We start from the raw sequence: 23,470 nt of genomic DNA, 5'->3' as shown, positions 1-23,470 counted from the left end.
TCTTGTATCAAAAAAGGGGGGTGACGCAAAAAACTATGGTTAGCCATTATCCATCCTGATGGTAAGAGAAGAGAGCAGGAAAAGGAGAGACGAGAATAAGAGTTGCCTTTATTTGGTTGGCAGGGCTCTGGACTCATCCAGGAGGAGTCCCTCTCATCCTCCCCTGCCCTGTGAAGGGAGATGAATCTGTTCCCTGCACCCTGTATCCAGGTGGGATGCTTTAATGCAGCTCCCACCCCATTTCTGCAGATGCTGACAAGGATTCTCCCATCAGGCTGAAAGCCATGCTGTTCCCCTCTCCCTCTTCGAGGCCATGGACAACAACCTTGAGTCAGAAACACCTGTGATGTCAGCCCAGGGGTGACCTCTCAGGAAAGTGACAGAAGGGTCTTGTAGGCCAATGCATGCCCCTTCCTGGAAACATGTACAACAATAAAGCTGAAGTTTACCAACAGAAAAGAAAACAACAAGCATTGATCATCAGGCCAAGGGTAAATCGCAGCCTTTGCATCACACGTGAGGGTCACTGTGGCTGTGTCTAGTCATCCCAGCTCAGAGACCAATCCCTCAGTTCAGCTTGGCCTTGCTCAAGAGCATGGTTTTCCTTCTGCTTCGCCCACCTCTTCACATAGAAGGAGCTCGAGTGTCCACAGCTGTCTACCATTATTAGACTTTGGGGAGCCCACAGGTAGATCCCAGGGAGCCCCCCTCTGTTCTAAGGACTCGGCTCCCTCCACACCTATCCCTCACATCCTCTTCCTGCCCGGTGCTCCTTCCCAGTCCCCAGCTGTATCTCTTCAATGGAGCAGAGTCTATCTCTGGGAATAAGCACCCAGATCTTTCTTTCATCAAGGTCAGTGATATCCATGAGTCTGTTTGTGCTCCCAGGTGACCTGGAGACACCCTCAGCAGAGAAGAAGGAAAATGCACAGAAAACCAATGGTTTCTCTGCTCTGATAGAACCCCCTGCTCCCTGTGCATTAGCTGGGTTGACGCTTCCACACTTTGGGAGGTGAGCTTTGCTAAGACTCCTACTTGGCAGGTAAGGGAAGCAGGGCTTTGAGTCTACCCCATGCCTGTAATCACTAAAAAAAAAACTTCCATCTCTTTCCTTCCTCCTGCCTGCAAAGACAATCTTTTGGGATAGAGAATTAGGAGAATGTAGGGAGAGGAGAAGAAAAATGAGAGGTGGGCAGGGGAGAGGCAGGGGTGGGCGGGGAGGCCTTTTGGGTGAGGTCTTTTGAGAACAGCGCCTGTGGTGTACGTTTCAAAGTGAATGGGAGAGAGGAAAACGGGATTTCAAGAGCTCCCGTTAGGTGATTACGGATTTCCAGGTGTTCAAGAAATAGATGGAAACAAATGTGAGTTCTCTTGAAACTATGGTGGGGTTGTTTCGATGGCCTTGTCAGAAGACAACAGTGTATTGCAGCTGATCCATAAGGGTGACACCTTTTTTTAAATGTTACTTCATGTTTATTTTTGAGAGAGAGACAGAGGGGAGGGGAGGGGCAGAGAGAGAGGGAGACACAGAATCCAAAGCAGGCTCCAGGCTCTGAGCTGTCAGTGCAGAGCCTGATGCGGGGCTTGAATGCACGAACCGCGAGGTCATGACCTGAGCTGAAGTCAGATGCTTAGCCAACTGAGCCTTCCAGGTGCCCTGAGGGTTACACCTTTTTAAGCTTTGTAGTAAAAGGTGAGGGCCAGAACCCACCCCACGGCCTCTTAGCTTTGGCACCTTTCCACTGGTCCCAGGTGCCTGTTCCACTATGGGTGAGGCCTCAACCCAGTCTTGGGGCAGTTGGATTGTTGAAGAGTCTGTCAGTTAGTACACAGCCTCTGATGTGCAGAATCATGCCACCTAGGCCCCTGCAGCACCCGCTGGTGACTGGGTGCTCTCCCGCAGGCGGCTGGCTTTTGCTACAGCATCTTCTCTGCTGGAAGAAATTCTGCACCTGGGTCCTGAGCTTCTGTCTCTTCCTACACTGCTCTACATCCCCTCAAGGCCTCTGCCTGACCAGCCAGGGGCCATGGAATCAGGATAGAGTGGGGACATGTGTCACTGAAACTGTGGGTAAGCCAAACACACAAGAGAGTAGAACTTAGCAATGTGTGGAAACAGAGAGCCAAGGACCAGGATGACAGAAGGGAAGTCTGAAGAACTAGGAGCAGGTCCCAGATGGATGGTCATGCATCCATCTCTCCATTCATTCACTCATTCCCTCATGCATTCACTTTTTCTACAATTATGTTAGGCGCTAAACTCTGTGCTAGGGGTGGGGGGGGAGGGGCACCCGAGTGGCTCAGTCAGTTACGTGTCTGACTCTCGATTTCGGCTCCTGTCATGATCTCATGGTTCATGACTTTGAGCCCTGCATCAGGCTCTGCGCTGGTGGTTGGGAGTCTGCTTGGGATTCTCTGTCTCTCCCTCTCTCTCTCTCTGATCCTCCCCTGCTTGTTCTCTCTCTCTCAAAATAAGTAAACTTAAAAAAAACACAACTATGCGCTGGGGGCACTATGGGACAAAGAAAGCCTGGAGTGAGGCTGGCTCCTTCAGTTTGGGTGGTTAGAAAAGGCCTCTGAGAAGGTGATATGGCTGCTTGGATAAAGGGAGAGGGTGTTCCCGGCAGAGGAAACAGCAAGTGCAAAGATTCTGAGGCAGGACTCTGCTAATGGAGGCTAAGAAACTAGTGTTATGGTCCACAGGGAGTAGAGTGGCAGAAACTGAGAAGAAAGAGCAAAGCTTAGACCACAGAGCCTTTATCAGCCAAAGAAAGGACTTTCAGATTCTTTTGTTTTAAGCAAGATGGTAATCCATTGAACAGGGGTTTTTTTTGGGGGGGGGTTCATTATTTTTTTTTAATGTTTATTTAATTTAGAGAGAGAGAGAGGCAGACTGCAAGGGGGGAGGGGCAGAGAGAGAGGGAGAGATGGAATCAGAAGCCGGCTCCAGGCTCTGAGCTGTCAGCACAGAGCACGATGCAGGGCTTGAACCCACGAATGGTGAGATCATGACCTGAGTTGAAGTTGGACACCCAACAGACTGAGCCACCCAGGCACCCCCCTCATTGAACAGTTTTAAGCAGGGGAGTCACATGATCTGATTTTTCTTTTTAAATGTACTGCTAGCCTGCCACACTCAGGTCAGTTCTCTTTACTCTTGAGTCTCAAAGCCAGAAATCTCTGAAAGTAACCCATTTCACTGTCCTCCTCCTAAACTCCAGCTTTTGACTCCCGCTTTCCAGCTGTTTGCCCTGGTTTTCTCCTGCGTTGACACACACTTCCTGCCCCCAAACCCTGCCATCTCCAGCTTCTACAACTGCTCTGTCTCCTGTCTGTCAATTTTGGGCCCAGGAGACACAGCAGAAGTCACAAAAGGCGCATTTGCATCTCACCCGCATCAACAGAGCAAAAAGGGGGGGTAGCTGTAATAAACAAATAATTGGAGTAGGAAGCTCTCAAGTGAAAAGAGAAGGGGAAATTATCCAACCACGACCAAATATAGATTCTACCGCCAGCCATGTTGCTGAGGTGCAGACATTTACAGCAGGCGTTTACTTTTGCTTAAGACCCTTTGCAATCCTCTTTAAGCCATACAGCAAAGGGAGCCTTAGGTTAAGAACCCCACCCATCGCTTTGTCAATGGGCATCTTGAGAAGCAGGGAGGTGAAAAACTCACCCAAGGTCACACGGCTGCCAAGCATCAGGGCTCAGCTCCAACCTGGGCTCCGAACAACCAACCAAGACTTTTCTCAACAACCCCCTGTTGTCTCTCGGCAAAGATTTATGAAAGGCTGGACGATAATAAAATAAGCTTGTGCAACCCTGCCCCCTAATGCAAATGAAGACATCGATTTGAGGAACAGAAACTCAGTTAAGATTTGCCCACCTACAAACAATGCTGAAGAGAAAAGCTGAATGCTTAAAATAGAAGGAAATACAAGAAGAAACTAGCCTCTCATGTGACTGAGAGCATATTTCGACTCTGAATAAATGACAGGGTGCCTGTGAGAAGTGTTATCCTCTAAACGAGAAAGTTAAAAGTCTGCTGCAAACTTCTCTGATTTACTATAAAATCACCAATATTTGTAGAGTTCAATAGTTTACAGAATGCTATCATCATCATCATCATCATCATCATCATCATCATCATCATCCTCTCATTTGCTTCACAATCACCCTGAGAGGAGCTGAAAATCAGTATCTTCATTATCCCCATGCTACAAAAGAGGAGGCTGAGGCTCAGTAAAATTAAATCACTTCCCAAAATCAAGCAAAAGAGCCTTGAACCTCAGGCTGCTGAATTCTTTCTATGAGGTATAGTAGAAGGAAGGAAGGAATGAAGGAAGGAAGGAAGGAAGGAAGGAAGGAAGGAAGGAAGGAAAGAAGGAAGGGTGGAAGGAAGGAAGGAAGGAAGGAAGGAAGGAAGGAAGGAAGGATGGAAGGAAGGATGGAAGGAAGGAAGGAAGGAAGGAAGGAAGGAAAGAAGGAAGGAAGGAAAGAAGGAAGGGTGGAAGGAAGGAAGGAAGGAAGGAAGGAAGGAAGGAAGGGATGAACGAACGAAGATAGGAGGGAAGGATGGAGGGGGAGGGAGGGAGGGAGGGTGGAAATTAGGAAGCCAAGGATTGGAATTCTGACTTTGCTCCATACTTACCACACCAAGCCTCAGTTGACTCATCTGTAAAATAGGGAGACTAACACCTACATGACAGCTATTGTGTTTAAATGAGAACGTGTCAGAAGTATCCAGCTCAGTGCCTGATATGATGTAGGTCCTTGCTGTTGTTAATATATACAACTTCTAATTTTTATTCTTTTTAATAATCTCATTTGGTAGGTCTTCCAGCTACTAGCTGGATTACAGACACAGAGGGGAAACTCCTTTCCTGTGGTATCACTCCTTCATTCATTGGCTTGGTTGCTTATTGAGAAAGATGTTGGCCTTGTTGAAGCAGAGATTCATGTATCAAAAGAATCGGTCGAAGGGATCACCGGAAAGCAAATGTGCAGAAGATGGCCAGAACTCCATTCATTCATACACCATTCATGTTAAAGAAGTGTTCACCAACACTGAGCTTGAGGGAGACCCTGGTATAACTAGGTGGGGGGTAGCCCTGGGCTACAGGGAAGTTAATTATAGAGATGACAAATATCAAAGCAGGTCATTTGCCTCACCAACGTGGCTGTCTTAGTCTGTATAAGCTTCTATAACAAAATACAATAGACTGAGTGTCTCATAAACAATAGAAGTTTGTTTTTTACAGTTGTAGAGGCTGGGTGGTCCAAGATCAAGGTGTTGGCTGATTCAGTGTCTGGTGAAAACCCGCTTCCTGGTTCATAGACAGCTGTCTTCTTGCTGTGTCCTCACACGGTGGAAAGGGCAAGGGAGCTCTCTGAGGTCTCTTTAATAAGGGCAGTAATTCCATGATCTAATCTCCACCCAGCAGCCCCATTTCCTAATACCATCACCTTGAGAATTCCGACTTCAACAAATGAATTTTAGGGGACACACCATTCAGACTATAGCCATGACTTAGATACATCTGGTCTCCCCTGGCTCTTTGAGGATTCAGAATTAATGAACAAACAGAGGCATCTTCCTGCCCTCTGTTTCCTCCACTTATGGAAAAAATCATCTCCCATTAAGTAAGCATCCAACTGAAGCAGAGAAAATAATAATCCTTGGTGATTCCCATCTCTGCTGCTCACATTCCATTGCAGAGAACTAATCACATGACTATACCTTGGATGTTGTCCAGAGGGGAGGAGCATGAATTTTTGGTGGTCAATTGGCCACTTTTGCTGCAGCCAGAAAGAAGGCTGAACGTACTAGTAATCATAATACCTAATGAAAATAACACAGGAAAGTCAAATATAAAGACTTGAAAAGAGATTGAAAAAGGTATGCCAGATACATAGTAACAACATTCATTTCACACAAAGTAAAATCCAAAATGAAAAGCACTTAAGGAAATATTTCGTAATTATAAAAGTACAACCTACCAAATATGTCACAAACCTTTATGCACCTAACATCTTAGCCTCAAAATATATAAAACAAACCCTGATAGAAATGCAAGCAGACACCAACAAGGTCTCATAAAGGTGAATTCATTTTTTCCATTAAGATTTTATTTTAATTCCAGTGTAGTTAACATCCAGTGTTATATGAGTGTCAGGTGCACAGATATAGTGAATCAACACTTCCATATATCACCCAGTGCTCACGATGACAAGTGCACTCGAAAATCCCATCACCTATTTCACCCATCCACACACCCACCTCCCCTCTGGTAACCATCAGTTTGTTCTCTATAATTAAGAGTCTGTTTCTTGGTTTGCCTCTCTCTCTCTCTCTCTCTCTCTCTCTCTCTCTCTTTCTCTTGCTCTCTCTTTTTTTTACCTTTGCTCATTTGTTTTGTTTCTTAAATTCCACATATGAATGAAATCATAAGGTATTTGTCTTTCTCCGACTGACTTATTTCGTAGTCACTGTGGAAAACAATATGGAGAGAAACTAATATTACACTAGATGTTAACTAACTGGAATTTAAATAAAAACTTGAAACTACAAAAAATAAATAATTTTTTTAATTAAAAATTAAAAAAAAGCCCACAGTATGGAGATTCCTCAAAAAGCTACACTACTGGGTATTTACCTAAAGAATATGAAAACACTAATTTGAAAGGATATATACACCCCTATGTTTGAAGCCACATTATTTATAATAGCCAAACTGTTGAAGCAGCCCAAGTGTCCATCGATAGATGAATGGATAAAAAAGATGGGTATATATATACAATGGAATGTTATTCCACTGAAATCTTGCCATTTTCAATGACATGGATGGAGATAGAGAGTATTATGCTAAGTGAAATAAGTCATGATAAGTGTTGACTTTAAATATGTCTCTCAGGAATTGGCTGATCAACTATTACAGAAAGGAATAAGGCTCGAGAAGTCCAGGCTAATAAAATGAACAATTATGGCCTAAAAGATATAGAGAGAGAAATAACTTTTTCCCCAACAGAGATTATACATTCTTTTCAAACTCTCATAGGACATTCTCCTGGTGTATTAGGTCACAAAGGCACTCACAACAAATCCCCAGAAGGGAAACTCTGGCTCATACTCATGAACTATAATGGACTAAAATTAGAAATTAATAACAGAAGGGTAACCAACAAAAATCTATTCTCATGAGTATTTACATTACTCATAAGCTATAGGCTTGAAAGAAAATAAAACTGGAAATGGCAAGCTATTTAGAATCACAGTAACAGCACTGCCTACGTATCAAAGCCCATGGGCTATGCTAAGGCAGCATTCAGAAGAAAAACACAGAGTCTTAAATGCTTAGGGGAGAAAAGCAGAAGGCTTGAAAATAAATGAATCAACCAAGCTTTCAATTCAAGAAGCTTGGAACAAATAGGGGGGGAGAGAGAAAGAAAATAAACCTAAAGGAAGTTGAAGAGAAAAATCAAGGAAGATAAAAGTAGAAATTAACAAAAATAGAACACAAAAAGACAATAGAATTTGACGAATTAAACTGGTTCTTTGGTTCTTTGGTTCTGGATCTGTGTCTCCCTCTCTCTCTCTGCCCTCCCCCACTTGCATTCTGTCCCTCTCTCTCAAAAATAAATAAACATTTATTCATTATGAGAGACAGAGAGTACAAGCAGGGTAGGGGCAGAGAGAGGGAGACACAGAATTGCAGCAGGCTCCAGGCTCTGAGCTGTCAGCACAGAGCCCGATGCAGGGCTTGAACTCACAAGCTGTGAGATCATGACCTGAGCTGAAGTTGGACGCTTAACTGACTGAGCCACCCAGGCGCCCCAAAAGAAATTTTTAAAAAGAAAGAACTGATAGAAAGACAAATCTTTGTCAGGCCTGTCAAAAGAAAGAAAAGGGACAAAATCATAAGTCAAACATTGTAAGAATGTAAAATATAGAATTGTAAAAATTATGAAACTTGGAAGCATTGGCAAGCATTTTGAAAATCACTAGATAAAGTCACTAATTTCCTAGGAAAATATTCGTTATAAAGATTCATTCAAGGAAAAGGAGGAAACTTGCATAGAATGGGAGAAATTGAACAGATACTCAAAGATCCACCTCTGAAATAAGCATCAAGTCCAGAGGGCCTTTCAGAAGGTAGAATCTACCAGACTTTTCGGGAAGAACTAATTCTATATAAACTGTCTCAGAGCCTAGGAAAAAACAGGAAGCCCACCTAAATAACTTTATAGTTTCGATATAATACAGATACCTGATATATATCTCTATCTCTCTATCCAAACACATATATGTATATACCGCATAACAACAAAGATGCAAAATTCTATATCCAGCAGTGTATTAAAGGAATAACACAAAAGGTCATTCTAGGAATGTAAAGATGTTTCAGTAGTAAGACTCTATTGAAGAGATGAAAGTAGAAAAACAGTATGATTGTATTAACAGATGTTTTATTTATTTATCTATCTATTTATTTATTTATTATTTATTTATTTATTTTGAGACAGAGACAGTGTGAGCAGGGGAGGAGCAGAGAGAGAGAGAGAGAGAGAGAATATCTCAAGCAGGCTCCACACTGTCAGCTCAGAGTCCTATGCGAGGCTCCATCCCATGAACTGTGAGATCATGACCTGAGCCAAAATCAAGAGTCCAACACTCAATGGACTGAGCCACCCAGGTGCTCCGTATTAATGGATGTTTTAAAGGCATTTGCTGAAATTCAACCAGGATAGCAGCCCAGGGAAAGAAACATCTTAAACCTGATAAAGTATGTTAGTAACCTAAGGAAGCACCATTTTATGTGTCAACTATAATAATCTCTCCCATAAAAGTTGGAGATAAGATGAGATTCCTATTCAGCATTGTGCTACAGTTACTAGATAATACATTAAGGGCAGGAAAAGCTAATACTATTCACCTTTTTTCTTTTCTTTGGATTAATGAAAACAATACTGTTTTCACTTTACAGTTTACAAAATTCTTCCACAAGTCCTATCTCCTGTGACCCTCATAGTGACCAGGGTCAAGGTCAAGTATTGAGATCAGTCAATGAGTCAGTCAATGAGATCAGGTCAAGTATTGTCATCCCAACTTTGAGAATGAGAAACCCAAGCATCATAGAATTTTTAGATTTCTCTAAAGACACATAGCTGGTAAGCAGTGATGGGGAATAGACCCCATGTTTTCTTATTCTTAATCAAGCTTGATTAAGAATAAGTAATCAAACTTTAAAAAGAATACAGTTGACCCTTGAACAACATGGGTTCAAAGAACAACATGGGTTCAAACCACACAGGTCTACTTATACACAGATGTTTTTTTTTTTTTTTTTCCGGTTAATATAGTACAGTACCTGACAGGTATTTTTCTTAGGATTTTCTCCAGCTTACTTTATTGTAAGGATGCAGTACATAATAGATATAACATACAAAACATGTGTTACTCCCCTGTTTATGTTATTGGTAAGGCTTCTGATCAAAGTAGGCTATTAGTAGTTAACTTTGGGGGGAGTCAAAAGTTTTAGGTGGATTTTTGACTGTGTGGGGGTCAGTCCCCCTAACATCTACGTTGTTCAAGGGTCAACTCTATATCTCATTGCTACCTGTGACTGACCCTGGCTGGGTCACTGTCTCTCTGAGCAAGCTAAGTTAGAGCCCCAGGAGCTAACTGGGGTAAGGATGGGGGGACTTGGCACAGTAAGACAAAAGGAAGAGTCAGAGCACTGAGGACAAACTTCTTGATGCCAGGGCATATGTCCCTGGATGCCATTTGACAGATGGGGCTGGCCGACACTCGGGTTGTCCCTATAAGGCTCCTGGGACACTTCTGAATATCTGTCTACATCAACTCATTTAATCCTCATAAAGCCTCTCATGAGGTTGGCACTGTTACTATTACCCTCATTTCACAGATGACAAAACTGAGTAATGCATCCCAGTTTGTAGATTTAATAAGTGGTAGTGCCAGGACTTGAACCCAGGCCGGATGGCTCCAGAGTCTTTGCTTAGAATCACTACCTTACAGTGTCTTGAAGCCAGTTCCCTGGTTCTGGGAGTGAGAGTAGAAACCAACATTTCACTGGTGTGTTTTAGATATAAAAACAGTATCACTAAAAGAAAAAAGCCTCAATTTGCTCATTCAATTGTTTTGATGTTGCATGAGACCAGGAGGAGACATGCGCGCGCACACACACACACACACACGCGCACACACACACATACAATCTGCTTAGAAACATCCATTTTTATTATCTGTTTGGCTGCTTCCTAAAATTAGACTTAACCCAAAAAAGAAAGGAAGGAATGTTCTTCGTGGCTTATTTCCTTCAGTCTGTAGACCTGTATGCTAAGAGTCCTACTCAATAGAACCATGAAAGAAAATCAGAAAAAAAAAAAAAAAAAAAAGATGATTGCCCAGTTAAGAACCTAGATAAGAACCAGAAAGAAGTGTTATTCTAAAGAATCACTGACATAATTCTTTTTCATTGCCTTAAACTTCTTTCATTTGCAGCTATACTCAGAGGCCCTTGTTCTTCTTGGCCCTGCAACCTGTTCTAGACATTAAGATGCACTCCCAGGGAAGTCTGTTAACACTTGGTTTGGGCCAGCTTTTCCTGAAGCAGAGCCATTCATGAGTGTAGACTTAGATAGTCTAAAGTCTATGTCCCCGTGTACCTGCTGGTTACTCAGATTACTCAAACAGACATATTTTGCACAACGTGTTTTTTCATCGTGGAATACGTGTCCCAACCCAGCAACATCCTATTCTTCCTTTAGGACCTAGTTCACCTCTTCCAAGCCCTCCCTGATGATGTCAGCACTCGTGCTCCAGTAAAACCCATAGAACTCACTTGGAAGAGTAGCGCGCTTTTTTTTTGTCTATTTATTTATTTAGAGAGAGACAGAGAAAGCCCAATGAAGGAGGGGCAGAGAGAGAGGGAGACAGAGAATCCCAAGCAGGTTCCACACTGTCAGTGTGGAAGGGCTCAAACTCACAAACCATAAGATCATGACCTGAGCAGAAACCAAGAGTCGGATGCTTAACTGACTGAGCCACGCAGGCACCCCAGAATGGTAGCTTCTTTAGCACTTCCCATTTTGCAATTTTTTTAAAACTTGTCAGACTCTCAAGCCACCTGGGTGGCTCAGTTGGTTGAGCATTGGTCTTTGGCTCAAGTCATGATCTCACAGGTTCGTGAGTTCAAGCCCCTCATCGGGCCTGCTGCTGTTAGCACAGAGCCTGCTTCGGATCTTCTGTCCCCCTCTCTTTGCCCCTCCCCACTAATGCTCTGTCTCTCTCAAAAATAAACATTAAAAAAAATTTTTTTTAAATTAACTTGTCAGACTCTCACGTGAAATTGCAAACTCCATGAGGGTAGGGACTCTTCTGTTTTCAGGTCTGGACCTCCATTGCCTTTGGATTAAGAAATAAATTAGTATTTCAAGTTTAACAATTTGTCATGGAAATTGAAGATCAATGCTTTCAAGATATTAAAAATACATTATAGTCTTTTTTATAAATAGGCTTTGAAGTTTTAAGTTCCCATAAATATTAAACTTCAGATAGAGGCACTTTGGAAACAATTCATAATGCTTCTAATAGGGACACTATAAATAATGTTTATAAGGAAATAAAACAATGGTCCTTTATCATTAGCAATATATTTGGACACTTCCTTAAGAGTTTGCTCTAAAAGCCCATAAACTATCTCAATAAATCACAAGGCAATACAGGAATTGGGATAGCTGTTGTCCTTGAGGTAATAATATTTCTTTACCAAAAAGTAGTGATTAGAGAAAAATATCCAAGGAAATGGGTTAAGAAGAAAAATCTTTGAATTTATACTTTGCATGGGGGGGGGGAAGAGAGAGTTACGAATGATTCTGATAGATGGATGGCAGAAAGATCAGGTATTAAATCTTACCCAGGCTGGGATGGCAATAACGTCACTTTGCTAAAGAAGTCAATGAAAATGTCACAGATAGTAAGTACAAAATCCGTCAATCTGAATAGTAACATACATTAAAGATGGATGAAGTGATGTCAATGCACTATAGAACGATAGGAATTATGTCTAGGGGAGACAGATTCTCAGAGTCGTAGGTTCAGCAGAACACCAAGATAATTTTAAGAAGCTTTAAAGACAAATTGCTGAAAATTATCTGTGAAAAGCAATTCAACTAAAAGAACTAGTGTGGGACAACTCCCCGCAGCCTCTGTCTAATAGATCTTTTTTTTTTTCTGATTGATCATTTTAAAACATGAAACATTAGAACATTAAAAATACACAACGATATAGCCGCATGCCAGACACTTAAAAGCGGGTCGTCTATGCAGGAGATGTGTATCATGTGCCCCAAACTATTTTCCCCAGGGAAAAAAATAGGAAGGGATTTCACCTGATCCATCCCAATTCTTCTTGAATCTCGCATAAGCACAGATTTAGGAGACCAATACCCAAGAGGAAGGGGGTGATAATGCAATCATGAGAGAGTGGAAAGCTACCTGGTATAATGTAGGATCAAACTTGGGAACTGCTTTGCTCCGGGAAGTATCAGTGAGGTAAGGGGTGAGGAGGGCACAAGACCTAGGCCCCCACTCTGGCTTTGATCTGATCTCAGGAGGAGATGAATCACTCCTTTGATCTCAAGGGAGAGCCTCTGATCATAAGACATGTTTAAGGAGGGAAATGAGCCTCCTCAACACAGAAGAGCTGAACCCAGAAGCTTCTTGGCAGGCATGGGCTAGGCAACGGCAGTCTGTACTTGATATAATAACAGATTGATGATGGTAAAAATAACTGTCCCTTATCTGTGATATAGGAAAGGTGGGTGAAGTTTTGTGGGAATTGTTTATGTTTGTAGTGCAAGAGGAACAAAAAGGAAATATTTACTTTTTCCGAATTTAAAATGTGTGAGATGGGGCGCCTGGGTGGTTCAGTCGGTTAAGTGTCCGACTTCAGCTCAGGTCGTGATCTCAGTTCGTGAGTTTGAGCGCTGCATCAGGCTCTGTGCTGAGAGCTCGGAGCCTGGAGCCTGCTTTGGATTCTGTGTCTCCCTCTCTCTCTCTGCCCCTTCCCTGCTCTCTCTCTCTCAAAAATAAACAAACATTTAAAAAATTTTTTTTAAATGTGTGAGATGTCCTCTCTCCAAGACTTGAACGCTTCAAGTGTGTTTCTAAAAAATACGTTTCTAAAACAGGGGTCCGCAAATGTTTTAGGTAAAGGGTCAGATAATAAATATTTTAGGCTTTCTGAGCCATGCTGTCTCTGCTGTAAGTACACAACTCTGGCCCTGTAGCTTAAAAGCTGCCATAGGTGATATGCAAATGAATTGGCCTAGTTGTGTTCCAATAAAACTTTGTTTATAAAAACCTGCAGTGGGCCTGTTCCAGATAAGGAAACTAAGGCATGAAGAGGCTAAGTCACTTGCCTAAGGTCACAAAGCTAATCATCATAGAAATAGCATCAGAAGACACGATTAAAATCCTCCTTTCACCAATAACTGGCCAAACGGGTCTGCACACTTCTTGAAGTACCAGTTTTGTCCTCAGAAAGTTTTGATCATAATACTGCCCTCCCTCCCACCTGCACAGAGTTAACTGCATCTCTCAAATATGATGATGCATTTGAAAGTACTTCATTCCTTCTGTTTACCCTCAGAAAATGTTAGTTATTATCCACCCTCAGTTATCTAACAAAAATATAGAGAGAATATCAATTCTGAAGCACTGGGCTATAAAGACACACACCAATAGATTTGCTTTCGTTTTCAAATACAAAAATCAGCAACCAAAGTAGGAAATGAAGCATGTATTCTAGAACAAATATTCATGAATGATCAGTGCAACCATATCAACCTTCCAGGGTCTAGACTGACCTTTTCACCGCCCTGGGCTCTATATTTTCACATATATAAATTAATTTGATACTAACAATTGTTTTGCAGACTAGAAATCTAAGATTCAAAGAATGAAATTCACCTGCCTAAGGTCATATTACAAACCAGTTTCCTGGACCCTTTCCAACGACTCTTAATAATAAAATAGCTTAGAGGGAGAGAAAAGGTATGGCGAAGCTGAAGTAGGTCCCTTATTTGACTTTCATTAGTGTTTTCTGGCTGCTTAATAATGCTTCATTTATTTATATTACTTGGAATTGAATTATCAATACACTTCAAATTTTTGGTAGCTAAAGCCTATCTCTTTCATTATAAAAACTATACATCTGAACCTTTCTTCAATCAATATCTACTTCCTCTCTTATCAATATTCACATTTGTTATATTGCCCTCTCAGTCCAGATTCCAGCCATGCCATCTTGCAGGACAGTAGTGATTATTATAAGAGAACACCAATTCTGGAGCATGCCATTAGGAGATATAAACTCAGAAGTCTCTATATTAAATAAGTTTGGATATTTGCAATCACCAAGAGCAGAAAACCCAACTCAAACTGGCGTAAACAAAAAGGACACGTATTGGCTTTCATAACCCCAAGATCAGGAGCAGTGCAGGCTCCAGGGTTGGTTCGGTTTAGTAGACCCAGTTCAGTTTCTATCTAATTAGATCAAGATGTGTCAAATGCCTATACATAAACCAAACTTTGAGGTCAGAGGAATGCCCTGTGCTATCTGGCTTAGGTCTGAGTTTCTGAACAAGTCACCAGCAAGGAAGATTACGTTATTAAACTTGGCTTGAGTAAAGCATGGGCTACATTTGGAGCTGGGATTAATCCTCTAAGCCTCATTGTTGTTAAACAATAGAGGGGGGGAAATAAATTAGGGAATGCATTTGTCATTGTTTTTGGCTGAGCAACCTCTGAACCTCCTTCTTATGTTTGGGATAAAAATCTGGGTTTATTTCCCCAGATTGTAAATCCTGGTGGAAAGTAGACTCTACTTCCCACAATTGACACTGAAAAACAGATTTGCGATTCCCCAGTTGTTTTTGCAGCTGGGGTGTGGGCAAGTGACCCAGGCTTGGCCAACTTAATGCATCCCCTGACCCAAAGCCACCCTTAGATAGACAATCAAGTGCAAGGAGCAAGTAACTGAAAGAAGTAGGGCCAGAATAGAATCAGAATGGTCTGCCTCACAGGGATCTTTCACCATGGCTAACTGACCATACTCTCTCAGACCGAAATCATAAGGAGCTCACTCAGGTCTGATAAAGAGAGGCGCAATCTAAGCACTGCAATAGAGATTCTCAAATCCTAGGCTTGAATTAGTTCACAGACCCAGAGCCTCTTGAACGAAGGAAAGGCCAGAAACCCTTGCTTAAGAACACTACAGTAAGATCACACATACATCTTGTAAATCTTCATCCTGATCTTCCAGCAAAACAGATACCATCATTAATCGGGATTAATGTGTGCTATGGAAAAGGAAATACCTAGATCTTTGGAGGATTTACAGAATGCCACTTTTGTCCACCAGTCAGAGAGGAGATTTATGGGGAGTAAGGTAGTAAATTGAGTTTTGACTTCAGTTTGTCTTCACTGGGCTTAAAGAGCCCCCAAATCTGTGTTTATTTCCCCAGTTCGTGAAAGTATAAGTAGAAGCGATACACAGAACCAACAGCAAATCCCCACGTTGGCTCTCTACCCCATGGAATACGGGTCATTATAATAGGAATGGCCACATGTAAACGCATGGAGCTCTCTTTATGTAAAACAGCATATCACGCTGATATCACATCCCTAGTAGAATTCCAAACGTTAAAAGACCTGAACGATCCGGAGGTGATGACTGCTGTCACATTCCCACTTAACTCTCCAGTTTAGCCAGTGAGGAAAACCAGATCAGCCTTGGAGAATGACAATGGATTATCATAAACTGAGTCAGTTACCTCTGCTGTTCTAGCTGGCTTCACGGCACAAACGCAAACATCCAAAGACCCTGGCGCTTGGTATGCATCCATGGATTTGCCAAAGGCATGTTCTTTCTGTCCCCACACGAAAACACCAAAAGCAAGTGTTTGTTTGTTTATCTGTTTGTTTGTTTTACTTGGCAAGGACAATAGTATGCCTTTATTGTCTTACCTCAGTATTGTTACCTGTCTGGTGCTGTGCCACAGTTTGGTCTGTGGGAACCTCAGTCATCTCCCAGGACATCGAGCTGACAGAATCCAAGGAGCCGTAATAGCAGATACCCAGGATGCCTGGAAAAGAGAACCCCCATCAAAGGGTGGAAAAGAAGTCTCACAAAGCTACGGCAGATTTGAGGCAGTGGAATTGGGGCAGAAATAGGGGAAGGTTTCCAATAACCCAGGGCATGTAGGGCTCACTCTTTCTCCAAAATTAACAGTAAGCTGCTATACCTTGCAAGTCCTCTCATTAGGAATCAGGTGCAAAGTTTGCGGAACTCTATGGGACTTTAACTTATTTTATTTTTTTATTTTTTTAAATTTACATCCAAATTAATTAGCATACAGTGCAACAATGATTTCAGGAGTAGATTCCTTAGTGCCCCTTACCCATTTAGCCCATCCCCCCTCCCACAACCCCTTCCATAACCCTCAGTTTGTTCTCCATATTTATGAGTCTCTTCTGTTTTGTCCCCCTCCCTGTTTTTATATTCTTTTTGTTTCCCTCCCCTTATGTTCATCTGTTTTATCTCTTAAAGTCCTCATATGAGTGAAATCATATGATTTTTGTCTTTCTCTGACTAATTTCACTTAGCATAATCCCCTCCAGTTCCATCCACGTAGTTGCAAATGGCAAGATTTCATCCTTTTTGATTGCGGAGTAATACTCCATTGTATATATATACCATTTCTTCTTTATCCATTCATCCATCGATGGACATTCGAGCACTTTCCATACTTTGGCTATTGTTGATAGTGCTGCTATAAACATGGGGGTGCATGTGTCCCTTTGAAACAGCACACCTGTATCCCTTGGATAAATGCCTAGTAGTATAATTGCTGGGTCGTAGGGTAGTTCTATTTTTAGTTTTTTGAGGAACCTCCACACTGTTTTCCAGAGTGGCTGCACCAGCTTGCATTCCCATCTCCGGGACTTTAGACCTGCATGATACATTTGGGTGTGCCGTCTCACTCCATGGGGGACTCAACTCATGCTCGGCTTTGAGAACAAGAAGGTCCAGAGCTGGTCCAGGCTTGTAGGGCAAGCAACTCTACCATTTAACACTTGTGATTCAGCCCATCCAATAAGGTCTGAGTGCCTCTGGCCCCCTGGGATGTAATACAGCCTGTGGCAGGTGCTGAGCAACCAAATAGAAGACCGTACGGTTCCAGGGAAAGCAAAGACCCCTCAGCAAATGGCAAAGCTTTAGAGAACCAGTTCTTGGGTTGCTGGGCTAAGCAACCTGACATGGCGACAGAGAGCCTGGCTGGCTCTGAACTACCCGAGTTTGAATCTCTTCTCTGCTCCTTACTGGCTGTGAGGCTGTGGATCATAGCTCATCTTTCCTTTATCTTGGCTCCCCACCTGTAAAACTGGCTTAATACTAGAGACTTAATGGGAGGGTGAAACATGCTAATGCACGAAAAGTGCTTGGCATGGGGTCTGGCACATGTGAATGCTCAATAAATATTAGTTATTGTACCCAGTGTGTCAAACAAGCAGGAATCGTGCCCCAAACAAGCCTCAGTTCAGTGTTTTTCTGCTAACCCTTCAAACTTTCTCCGGCAGAGGTAGCAGTCTTTTTGTGAGCCTGGATGAAGTTCTAGCAGGTCCCATAGCTTTTGAACTCATCCCTGGGCAATAAATGAGTCACATCAAGTCACAGACAACTTTGATTTGGTCATTAGAGTTTCAAAACACTGAACTTGACAGTGTTAAACTTCCTTTCCTGACTCCTTGGCTGGGAGCTTGCAGGAGGAGAGAGGGGTCGCCCTCTACCCCTTCTCTCCCCGTGCTCACATTCTCCTCCACTTGCCAGTTGTTGGTGCAACCCCGCCAAGGTGAAGCATGAGTGTGGAAGAGGGCGATGGAAGGGTCGAGGCCAGCTCTAACTTGGCTAGTGACTTCATGCTGAGTCCTGGGGCTGGCAGATGGCACTCTCTCACAGATGCTTTGGTGGGCTCTTGGGTTGTTTTTGTTTTTTTTTTTTTTCTGGATCCTTTTCTCCCCCACTCCCTTTGACCACAAAGGGCACACTGATTCTGTGTGGTCTCTTGCAATTCTTTCTTTAATCCCTGGACATGCAACCCCGGGCAGCTCCAGCCTCTTCCTACTGAGCTCTCCAGGTGGTCTATCCAATAAAACCCAAAATGAACCATATCCCTGCTCTTTGTCTCCCACTGAATCCTGAGTGGACCTCAGGAAACCCTCAGTCACTTCTCCTACTTATCCTGAATCCCAGTGTCCCAGCATCTGCCATGAAAGTAGGTATTCAGCCCACTGCTCCCCTCTGGGTTTCCTCAGAGTCAGACCCCAGCCTTAGCTGTCTTAGACCTGGTTTTAGTCTTCAGCCCTCTCTCTGTCTCTCACCACAAAGAACCCATTTCAAAACCCTTCTAGTGACACCTGAAGTCTGCCCCATGAGTCATGAGTTAGAATAGAAGTTGGAAAACTTTCTCTGAAGACAGCCAGGTTGTAAACATTTTAGTCTTTGTGGGCTGTTTCTGTCATAACTACTCAACTCTGCTTTGGAGCTTGAAAGCAGCCATAGACAACACATAAACTACTCAGCATGACTGTGTCTCAATAAAACTTTATGAAAATAGGCAGTGACCAGATTTGGCCTGCAGTCCAAAAGTTTGCCGACCCCTGGGTTAGAGGTAGGGTTCCTCCACCGCCTCATTTCATTTCCCAGAGAGGGGAGGGCTGGAAGCCTGAGACCCTCATACCAATTTTTCTCTCTCTGTGTTCTGACCATCTTTATGGTCTCAAAGTGGGGGAGGGTGTTTAAGAGGCGTGAAACACTTCTTCAGACATCTCCCTCAACAATCTTCATATACGGATTTCCCTCATAATCACTTTTGTAACTGATAACAAACTGGCACCTGAATTGAAAATGAGGCGGGTAGAATTTCAACCGTGTTGGGCTCGAGGTAGCTGTGGACCCAGGCGCTGGGGCATCCAGTAGACAGCTGGAATCTATGCCTTAAAAGTCACAAGGATGACCTGAGCGTAGTTCCTTTCTCGAAAAGGGCAGAGCCATCTCCCTGCATTCTATCATATGCTGCCTCACTCTCGGAAACAGAGAATGCGGTGCATACGCTCAATTTCTTTGTTAACTGGGATCTGACATTACAAGCAGCTTTGCTGTGACTTGCTATAAAACAGGTGCCACCAAGGGCTATGGAGGTTCCTAGAACTAGTTTCCCTTAAACCAAGCGGACCTGACGGCTTTCCCTTTGTGCGCTCTCGCGTCTGCTGTCTTTGGATTTTTCTGTCCCCTCTCTCACTGTCAGCCCTGTCAACAGCCATTTCTTGTTGCTGCCAGTTTGCTTATCTCCAGCAGCCTCCTTCCCTATTTTGCTACTTTTAATGTGCTTGTACTTAAAAATCAAAGACTTGAGGGGTTAGAATTGTTAGATAATCATTCCAGGAGTGAGTGCTGAGTATCCAGTGGGTGGCATGTATGATCTTAATAGACGGACAATGAGACATCTATTTTGCATCTTTACGTACTTGTTTTCATATATTTGTTTAGATGGAACATCAATTATGGCTTTTTACAGACTTATTTATTTGTTCATTCCCTCATTATTCATTTATTTTTTTGCTTGAATTCAGGTACTCAGCCATGTTACTAACATGTTGCCCCCCAAATGACCTTGGTTTTGGAAAGGGATGGGACCCCCTTTTTAATATTCTACTTGATATACATATTCACGTATGTACAGAATTTTATATAAATATACACATGTGATGTATGTGGGGTTTATTTATTTATTTTTTGAGAAAGAGAGAGAGAGAGAGAGAGTGCATGTGCATGCACAGGCGGGGGAGGGGCAGAGCGAGAGAGAATCCGAAGCAGGCTCCATGCTCAGTGCAGAGATTGATGCCAGGCTCGATCTCACCACCCTGAGATCATGACCTGAGCCAAAATCAAGAGTCAGAAACTTAACCAACTGAGCCACCCAGGTGCCCCTCATCTATATCTTTTTTTTTTTTTTTTTTCAATGTTTGTTTATCTTTGAGAGAGACAGAGTGCAAGCAGGGGAGGGGCAGAGAGAGAGGGAGACACAGAATCTGAAGCAGGCTCCAGGCTCTGAGTTGTTAGTACACAGCCCGACTCAAGGCTCGAACTTGGGAAAGGTGAGATCATGACCTGAGCTGAAGTCGGACACTTAACCAACTGGGCCACCCAGAGGCCCCTATATCTTTTTAAGTTACTTTTTTTCATTTTTGCTTGACTCCCCTCCTGTTTTCACCCACATGAGAGTGTCCCTTTCCTCACTGTGATGTAGCATGTGCTCAAACTGGGTATATATCCTTTTGTATTTTCTGCATGCTTATACAATCATAAATACACGGTCACACCCATAGAATGTCTTTGTATGGCAATCAATCTTGCCCACTCAACAGTCATATTTTTGCTCCCTCCTCCTTCCTCCTTCCTGGCTAGCAAAATTTACTTGTTTGCATGTAGGCAAACAGTTCTTGGTCTGAAGGAAAGACACCCATATTTTAGCCAACAAATCCTGGTTTGGTTTTAAACAGATAATTCCATTCTTCTTTGTGTTTGTTTAGGAATGAGTATGTGGCTCAGTTCTGGTCAATAAGAAGTAAGGAGAACTGTGTGCAAGAAGTTTCTGGAATAGTTTCCTTTCTTTACATAAGGAAATGTAATATGATTGCTGGATTTCACAACGGGCCCACTTGAGATTCACGAATATTAACTGAGAATCAGATGTCTCAATCAAAACACCAATAGATTCATTTTTTTCTCCAAAATTGACAAGTTTAAGCTAAAATATATATGGAAAGGCAAAGGAACTAAAATAGCCAAGATAATCCTGAAGAACAATAAAATTGGAGGATTTACGTTTCTGGATTTCAAAACTCTAACAATAAAGTTATAGTAATCAAGTAATCAAATGTGGTATTAGTGATTAAAGAAGGGAATAATGACTTCAGAAATACACCTCTACATATGCAGCCATTTCATTTTTGACAAAGGTGCTAATGCAATTCAATAGCGCAAAGAAAGCTTTTCAATAAATGGGGACAGAACAACTTTTTTTAAAAAAATGAAACTTGAACTCTATCTCACATCTATACAAAAATTAATTTGAGATGGACCATACACCCAATACGAGCACTAAAACTATAAAGCTTCCAAAAGGAAACATGAAGGGTATCTTCAGGATTTCAAGGCAGGCAAAGAATTTTTAAACATAATACAAAGAACTATAAAAGAAAAAATTAACAAATGTTACTCCATAATAATTAAAAGCTAATTAAAAAAAAAAAAAAGAATACTGCCACGAATAGTGTTTGAGTGCCTGGCTGGCTCAGTGGGTAGAGTATGTTCAAACTATTGATCTTGGGATCATGAGTTCAAGCCCCACATTGGGCGTAGAGTCTACTTAAACAAAAAAATAAATAATTAATTAAAAAGAAAACCTTCTGGAAACTTCTACTTCTAATCATGAGGAAGTAACAAGGTCCAGAATTACCCTTCCACATAAAAAAATTATGTTTCCATATTTCTAATAAAACCAACAAAAAAACAGAAAACTAAAAAACACACAGAGAACAAAACAAAAACAATAGCAATACTAATATATTGTGCCCTTATAAAACATATGTAGAAGTAAAATGCACAACAACAATAAACACAAGGATTGGAGAGGACACAGGTTAAAAGAAAACACTTGTCATACAAATACAAATCATAAGGCCAGAGTAGTTATGTCAATGTCAGGCAAAATAGATTTCAGGGTAAGGACTATTGCCAGATAAAAAAGGAATTTTTCCTTATGTAAAAAGGGTCAATTGATCAAGGAAAAATAATAATCATAAATTTGTACACACCTGATAACAAAGATCTAAAATACATGAAGCAGCTACGGACAGAATTGGAAAGAGAAATAGACAAATCCATAAGCACAGCCAAAGATATCAATCTCCTCCTCTTAGTAACTGAGAATAAGTAGACAGAAAACAAAGACATAAATACTTAACACTATCAACCATCCTGACCTAAATGACATGAATAGAACATTCCATCCAACAATAACAGAATAAGCATTATTTTCAAGGGCACATGGAACCATCATCCAGATAGACCACAGGCTGAGGCATAAAACAAGCCTCGATAAATTCAAAAGCATTGTAATCAAAGTCTGATCTCTGACCACAATGAAATTAAATTATAGACCAGTAACAGAAACGTATTTTTTTTAGTTCCCAAATATTTGGAATTTAAACATTTCTAAATAAACCATGGATAAAAGAAGAAAACATAAAGGGATATAACAAGATATTTTGAAGTGAATGGAAATGGAAGTACATGTCAAAATTTTGAGAGGCAAATTTAAAACTTTAAATACTTCCATTCCAAAAGGAAAAAATGCCTCAAATCAATGATCTCAGCTTCCACTTTAAGAAACTAGAAAAGGAAGAGCAAGTTAAATACAAAGCAAGCAGAAAGAAAAATATAAATAAAAGGAATAGTGAAGATTGATGAACCAGAGAGCACGCAGACAATAGGATTAATTAATAATATCAAAAGCTGTTTCTCTGAATAGACCAACAAAATACACAAACCTCTAACTACACTGAATGAGAAAATTTTAAAAAGAACATACAAATTACCAACACCAGGAATGAAAGAGGAGATACGACTATAGGCATTAAAAGGGCAATAAGAGACTGTTATAGAAAACTTGTGTGGCGATAAGCTGTCAAACTTAAATACACAAATTTCTCAAAAGATACCAATTATCCAAATACACCCACGAAATAGAACATTTAAAGAGCCCTGTATCAATTTTTAAAATTGAATCTTTAATATAAAGCCTTCTCATAAAGAAAGCTTTAGGCCCAGATGGCTTCACTGGTGAATTCTAACAAAATCTTAATGAAGAAATAATACTGATTCTACACAAATTCCTTCAGAAAACAGAGTGGGAAGGACATTCCTCTCAACTCATTTGATGAAAACGGGCTGCTTAGACACCAAAACCAGTACAAGAAAGGAAACTACAGACCGGTATCATTCATAAACAGAAGGAAATATTCTTGACTCAATCTTTACAAATTGAATTCAGCAAAATATAAAAAGGGTAATACTCCATGACCAGTGGGGTTTATTTAAGAATGCCAAGTTGGTTTAACATTCAAAAAACCGTTCAATAGAATTCATATTAACAATAAAATAGAAAAAACATATGACTTTCTCAGTAGACGTGGAAACAGCATCTGACAAAATTCAACACCCACCCATGATTTAAAAACAAAACAAAACAAAAACACCTCTCAAGAAACTAACAGAAGGGAGCTTCCTCTACCTGTTATAGGGCATCTATGGAAAAA

The 23,470-nt window shown here is 41.5% G+C and overlaps 1 long non-coding RNA gene across 2 annotated transcripts in view; it reads right to left on the bottom strand.

Moving 5' to 3' along the window:
- The window catches only part of LOC147577585 (uncharacterized), a 61,028-nt gene extending 44,865 nt beyond the window's left edge, over positions 1–16,163 (bottom strand). The window contains exon 1 of one of the 2 annotated variants that reach the window (XR_015240415.1): positions 16,055–16,163. This is a non-coding gene — a long non-coding RNA (uncharacterized LOC147577585). Of the gene's footprint in view, positions 1–3,676; positions 4,120–16,054 lie in introns of those variants that run through there. The other variant, XR_015240414.1, reaches the window with a different exon arrangement.
- Positions 16,164–23,470: the final 7,307 nt, after the last annotated feature.

The sequence above is a fragment of the Puma concolor genome, chromosome C2 (genome assembly GCF_028749965.1).
Source record: "Puma concolor isolate L17-30 chromosome C2, mPumCon1.1.hap2, whole genome shotgun sequence".
Lineage (NCBI taxonomy): Eukaryota > Metazoa > Chordata > Mammalia > Carnivora > Felidae > Puma > Puma concolor.
This window is presented reverse-complemented; position numbering and strand designations above follow the sequence as displayed.